Below are 7,545 nucleotides of genomic sequence, written 5' to 3'. Positions count from 1 at the left end.
ACTGATCTTGGTCTTCCATCACACTTGAAAATAACGCTTCGAGATAAGCATCCACCTGATCCTCCACTAGATGCTGATTTAACTCCTAAGGATCAGCAACAATCAGGTTCATCTGATCCCACTTTTGGGAAGACACTTTTGCCTCGTGATTCACATCATTCTGGATCTGAATCAGATCCTAACCAGAAAGCACCACTTGATCTATCTTCTAAGGAAAATCTCCCATCTCATCTTCAACCCCTTCCACCGACAATTCTAATTCCTGATGGATACAAATGGATCTTTATCCATGGTGGTTGGACCTTAGTGCCTTGCATTAATTCTGGAAAATTTTACTCTCAAGATCCTTCACCCCAAAATTCTCCATTAGACATTCCCTCTGATGAAGAACTTTTAGACTGGGGAGAAGATGAAAATATCTTGGATAATGACTTGGAAGATGAGGATTCTTTTCTTGATGAAGAAAACCTCAATCAATTTGACTGTGATCCACCTTCGGCTGTTCCTGCACCTGAAGACTCCTGTCTTTTGGAAAATATTCCAATAATTCCTCCTACTGATTCCAAGCAACTTAGAAGGAGTGATAGACCCAAGAAGCCTTCTGGACGCTGGAATGAAGAAGCTGGTTTTGTCCCTATTCCTCCACGTTCCTCCAAGAAAAAAATACCTATTGATCCTCGTGAAGGTACACCCACTCTTATTAACTCAGTTTTTTCGTCTTGGACTGATGCTCAAATGCTTAAATATAGTAATTCTTGTGGCATTAATTTCTTAGGTTCTCCTACTCATAAATCTAAATGTCTAGAGAAAATTCGATCACTTGAAGCTGAAAGAGCTTCCAATTTCTCACATAACCTTGGATCTTCCCCAAGATCCGAATGCTAGACTTTACCAGTTTCTCATGAAAATTTTAAGCTGGAATGTTAGAGGTCTTGGCAGACCTTCTAAATGCCACTTAGTTAAAGAAGTTATTAATAATTCCCAAGCAGATATTGTTTGTATCCAAGAATCCAAAATTCATGATCTCCATAAATCCTTCTGGAGATCAATTGGAGGCAAACGTTTTGACTGTTTTGAATATTTACCGGCTCAAGGTTCTGCTGGTGGAATCATCCTTGCTTGGGACAACACTCATATCCTTGGGAATCTTTTTCATAAGGGCTCCTTCTCCATCTCCATTAAGTTTTCTAATCGTATTGATAACACCATGTGGATTTGCACCAGCGTTTATGGACCTAATTCCCGATCTATTAAACCTGATTTTTGCAACGAGCTCCGATCCTTAAAAAATCTCATAACCATCCCCTGGGTTATTTGTGGAGATTTCAACATGATGTTTTCCTTAGAAGACAAAAATATTGGTGTATCTAATCCTAGAGATATCACTATTTCCCAAAATCTTCTAAGTGAACTAGAACTTATTGATCCACCAATTAATGGCAGAAAATTCACTTGGACCAATGGACAATCTAACCCTATCTGGGTCCGTCTCGATAGATTCCTATACTCCCACAATTGGACTTCCTTATATCCCAGATCATCTCAATTTGACCTCCCCAGATTTGGATCAGATCACTCTCCTATTTGCCTTGACTTTGGTAACCACTCCAAGCGTCACCGACTCTTTAAACTTGAGAAATTTTGGTACACCAATCCCCAACTTATCACCCTTATCCAAGGCCGGTGGAGGGACTTAAATCCCAGTTGTCAGAGCCTTCATCTTTTCAAAAACTTATTTACTTGAAAGCCAAGCTTTCTGACTGGTCCTCTACCACTTTTGGTGCTTCTAAATTGCTCAAAAATAGTTTACTCGCAGATCTTCACTCTATCGATGTCATTGGTGAAAATAGACCTCTCTCTGAAGAAGAATCCTCCCGTCTTTCCCAAATTCGCTCTGAACTCTACTCCATCTTGAATCAGGAGGAAATTTACTGGAAGCAACGTTCCGAGTGCTTAGCTTAGAGAAGGGGACTCTAACACTAAATTCTTTCACCAAGTGGCAAACTGTAGGAGAAACAAAAATCACATTCCCCGTATTATCCATAATGGTCTCGGATTGATGGAAATGATCATATTGGTAGGATCTTTACCCGATCACTTTCGCTCTCTTTTGGCACCCCTTGTCAAATCGTTTCCTCCTTGATCGGCACTCCCTTTTTGACTACAAGGAAAGAGTTGATCTATCCCAACTTGATTCACCTTTCACTCTTGAGGAAATTAATCGGGCGGTCTTTAATCTTAACCCTGATAAAGCTCCTGGCCCAGATGGCTTCCCTATGTTCTTCTTCCAAAAACACTGGGACCTTCTCCAAGACACAATTTTTAAGCTTTGTAATGACTTTTACGAGGGCACAATCAACCTTGAGCGTATCAATTGGATTAATATTGCTCTAATTGCAAAAACAAATACACCTGGTGAGGTTGCAGACTTTAGACCCATTAGCCTCATCAACTCCACCTGTAAAATCATCTCCAAGATTCTTGCCAATAGACTTAGTGAGATTATTAATTTACTGGTGGACGACTCTCAAACTGGTTTTATCAAGGGCAGATGCATTGCGGATAATATTGTTGGAGCTCAAGAAGTCATTTTCAATTTGCAAAAACGGAAATGTCTCGGTTACATCTTTAAAGTGGACTTTGCAAAAGCTTTCGATACTCTTGATTGGAACTTTCTCCTTGATGTCCTTGCTGCTAGAGGATTTGGACCTAAATGGCTTTCTTGGGTTTATTCCATCCTTAGCACTGCCAAGACCCAATTCATCATTAACGGCACTTCTCAAGGTTATATCCGTTGTAAAAGAGGTTTGAGGCAAGGTGATCCACTCTCTCCCTTACTTTTTGCCCTTGCCTCTGATGTCCTTAGTGCTATGTTTTATCACGCACTAAATTCCAAAGTCCTTATAGGCGTCCCCTTAAATCAAACCGATAACATTTGTCATCTCCAATACGCAGACGATCTCCTTATCTTTTCTGCTGGTGGACAAGAAGACCTTCAAATAATCAAACTAATTCTTTATCTTTATGAGGGTTCTTCTGGCTTAGCAATCAACTTCTCTAAAAGCTGTTTGTTCTCCTCTAATTATGGCTTTCAACCTCATCTTTCTTCTGCTAGAATTCTTAGTTGTTCCAGGAACTGCCTCCCGATCACCTACCTTGGGGTCCCTCTCTCTGGTCGAAGACCCAGACGTATGGATTGGGCAAAGCTCATTGGCATGGTTCGCACTCGTCTCTTTTCTTGGAAAGCAAATTATTTATCCTTGGGTGGACGCCTAACTCTTATCAACTCTGTCCTTTCTACCGTCCCAGTTTATTGGATGTCGGTTTTCAAACTCCCTATCTGGGTGATCCTAGAAATTGATAAAATTCGGCGCGATTTTCTTTGGAAAGGGCCCGAATTGAGCTCTAAAGGCATTAGGCTCATCGCCTGGAACAGAATCACTAGACCTCGCAACATGGGAGGCTGGGGAATCCTCAATCTCCAACATTTTAACAATGCTCTCCTTGGAAAATGGTGGTGGAAACTTTCCCATAATCCAAATTGTGGTTGGGCTAAAATCATCCAAGCTAACTACTCTGTTAGTGACCCATTTGGAGCTTTGTTTCATTCCCCTCCTAAAAATAAATCCTTCTTTTGGGCGGGAGTGACTGCCATTCTGCCATCGTTTAGATTTTGTATCACGAAAGCCATAAATAACGGGGCTAACACTTTTCTCTGGTTTGATCGATGGCACAATGGGATTTTACTTAAAGACCTCTGGCCTACTCTTTTCTCTGATTGTGCTGATCCTTGGATTACCATCAGACATTTCCATCAACGCCTTCTTAATCCAGAATCTTTATTTCCCTCTGCCCCTACTGAATCCCTTTCTGCTCTCCTTGATATTATTCCTGAGTGCTCCCATAATCAAGACGACACCCTCATTTGGGCACTTGAAAAAAGTGGCAATTTCGACCAAATCGTTTTTATAGATTTCTCATTGATGGTGGGCTCCGCTGCCCACTTTATTCAAATTACGGAAAATTCGTCTGCCCCAGAGTAAAGTCACTCATTTGCTCGTCGGCTAGGGCTGGAGAGGACAAAATTCTCACTCTCACTAACCTTTTCAAGAAAGGTTTCAACTTTCAAAACTCACTTTGATACTTGTGTCCTCTCGCCATAACGCCTCCGAAAACATTCGAGCATCTTTTTTTCTTGATCGTGATTTTACTAAACAAATTTGGACTTTTCTTTCTTCATGCCTTAGATTCAAATTCTCTCCCACCTTTCAATATGCTTGTTGTAGTCTAAATGGCTACCCTCTATCGACTCTCAACACCGACCTTGTCTCCTGCTCGTCGTCTTTGAATATCCGATTGAAAAGAAACACTCGTATTTTCCAATTAAATGTCTCTGCTACACATTAATATTATCTTTAAACCTGCTAATATGTCTTCTTTTCCTGTTTTCAACAACATGATAGTCACCAACAATCACTCAATGAAGCTTCCTCGAAAAATTAAGCGCTCCCCGCCTCCTTAGCGCTAGAGACTCGATCCCACCGGGCGATCCCGCTCATGATATAGCTCAGAGTAGTCTGTTCTCACTGCGCCTCTAGACAGCTCGAAGTTTCCGATGGTGCCTTCCGCCTCCAGACTCCCCTCTTGTTATTCTGCTTTTTGTATTTTCACAGGTGCATTGGGTACCTCACTCTCGTGAGTAGGTTCTTGTCTCAGACTGCTCTTTCCTTTCAATAAATCTATGGTTTATCCACATTTACTCATATAGGCCTATAAAAATCTGAATCATCTCTAAAAGTTAAATATATAAAAACATATAGTTATATATACATGATATAAAAAGATATTTTTGTTTATTTTATTTTATTATGTGTACTCCTAGATTGGTCACTTTACTATAGCAACCCTCCCCTTTTAGTCCATCTACTATAAATTGTGTCCATTGAGTCCTCTATTTTCCAAGTCGTAAAAATTCTAATCCAATCATAGATGATCGCTTTGTGGCCGTCCCTATGTACTCTGAAAGGTCTAAAAGGTGACACGGCACTTCTGAAGCTAATATGGTTTTAGTTAAGCATTTTTCCTCCATTTCACTAGGCGAACCGGGCTTTTGTTTAACACTTTAACAAGAAGGAAGGTTGAACTGCATAATGGAAAACTTCATCTTTGCCCCATAACCCTCATAGTTGTGCCCTTTAATCTTTCATAATCATCGGATTGAAAAATCATCGCCGCTGAGGACTCAACATTGCCGAGCCATCATTGCCGAGGACCTGGAAGTCATCCTGTGTTTCACGCCGAGGTCGCTTTCTAGTCTAGTAAGGTTCTCTATGTGCAATCTAGATGTGTTATAGTTTATGATGTCGATATGTTCCTCATATGGAGTATTTACTCAACATGAGTTCGAAATATTTATTTCGAAAAGATAGGTAAAAGGGTCCATTCACTAAACATAGATTCATCCAAGTTGGTAGGACATCCATAGTAATTGTTCCGGTGAGGGGTGTATATATATAGATAGATATGCGTACATGTTAGTTTTCGCCCAGTTTGGCTTTTCTTTTTATTTTTGAAGGGTGGCTATAGGGATTACAAATTAGGACCACATCGTTTTAATTATGGTCACACCTAAATCAAATATCAGTGTTATAGCACCATATTATGTGTGAGGGGGCTAAACATTCTTTTATTATGTGAGGTTATAGCCAATTTCCAAACCTTTGGTTTATAGCCTTTGAGTTGTCCAAAGTAGTTCAAAGGATCATGTTTACCTAATGAAGGACATAGTCTTGCCAGCCTTTTCCTTAGAGTAATTAATTTATTTCATTAGGTGAAAATTGCATAACAATGTTCTGTGAGATTGTTGCCCATTACTTTTTATTCTTTGTCCATACTCATGGTGTTAGGATCTAATCACTATAACAAGAGAATTATCATGCAAAAATACATACCAAAAACGCTAAAATCGATAACAAAACTTTAACAACAAGTAAACATGATAAAACCCTAGCACATGCCGTAAATAGGATTAAATTCTAGATAAATAGATAATTAAAAAGTTATACCTTTTCTTTTTGATGACGATTCCTAACGCACCCTTTATTTCAAAAATTGCAAAAGGGATCGCAAATCGTGACTTCCCTCTACTATCACATACACACGTAACGCCTTTTGGGAATCAAGGTGTATGCTAATACCTCAAGAAACAACACTTGCTTCTTGGTTCGAATAACAACTACCCGAGATTCAGAGAGAAAAGTGGATGTAGGGCTGGTCAGGGTGTTCGGGCATAGCAGGATCTCGATCGTCAAGCTGCCAAGGGAGAAGTAGCGGTGGCGGCTATGGTTTCTTAAGAGACAACTCTCAATCACTCTATCTTTTCCTTTCTCTCTTTCTTTCTTAGCTCTCATATGGGTTAGATCATCTCATTTATATTAGAAACCCAAAACCCTAATTTATGAAAAAACTCTTCACTCTTAATCAAATTAGGAATCTCTTCTTTACTTGATTAATTAGACCATTTTAATTAACCAAATAGATTAGATCTGAACACTTAATAAGACCCAACCTAAATGTTTATTCGCTTCCATCTAATTTAGGTTTTTCACCAAAACCCCAAATAGGTGGTCCAATAAGCAACAAATACCCAAGCTTGATTTCCGCATTCTTAGTGTACGCCCTCAGAGGTCCATTTAATACTGGCAATGAGCTTAAAACAATTTTAATGCTCATGAATCATAATTGCTCTAGCAAGATAATACAATTATCCAAAGATTAAATGCAAGGTCAATTTCACGACTAATGGAACCCATCGCAACCTCATACAATCCTTTTGCCATCGAATATCTTAATTAGCATAAGGCATGGAAATCCAGTCATCCTTATTTTTAACGCTTAATTAATTCTTCATCTTTATGCTTTAATCCCGACTCAGGGTCAAGTAAATGATAGCTCATCATTCCCTTGGCGCATGCAGACGACCTACCTGCCTCATTAATAAAGTGGCCGGTCATATCCACTCTCTACGTAGAGGACAATCCCTTCACTCCACTCCATGTCTCCTCAAGATGAACCGCTTACATGCCCAAACATACCTTTATCTGTCACCCGGCCATTTAATGATGTTAGGCGAAGTTAAAGCACGTAAGGATTCATCCGAGATCCATAGTGATTTCTGTGCCTAAGGATTCGGTACGATTTACTTGAGAAACACTTATGACTTTACAAACCATGTAGTGCCTCAAGAACGGACTCCATCCGTACACACTATTTCTTAACATGTATCTATGTCCTTGATTGATATCCCATATCCCATGCACCCATAAAACAAGACCATCTCAAAAAGACCTGTTAGTTCTAATTTATTTTCATTCCCATGAAAATAATCGACTAGGACACTTAATTAGAATATTGTTCTAGTTTATACCAACGTTTCCTACTATCCAAATCAAGCACTTGATAACTTGAGTAGAACTAACATTCAAGAATATTTCATCTTATTAACTTTGCACGTAAACAATAATAGATAAAACGACGCCTCATAAT

This window comes from Dioscorea cayenensis, chromosome 5 (genome assembly GCF_009730915.1).
Source record: "Dioscorea cayenensis subsp. rotundata cultivar TDr96_F1 chromosome 5, TDr96_F1_v2_PseudoChromosome.rev07_lg8_w22 25.fasta, whole genome shotgun sequence".
Lineage (NCBI taxonomy): Eukaryota > Viridiplantae > Streptophyta > Magnoliopsida > Dioscoreales > Dioscoreaceae > Dioscorea > Dioscorea cayenensis.
The sequence above is the reverse complement of the archived record's forward strand: the minus strand, read 5'-3'. Positions refer to the sequence as shown.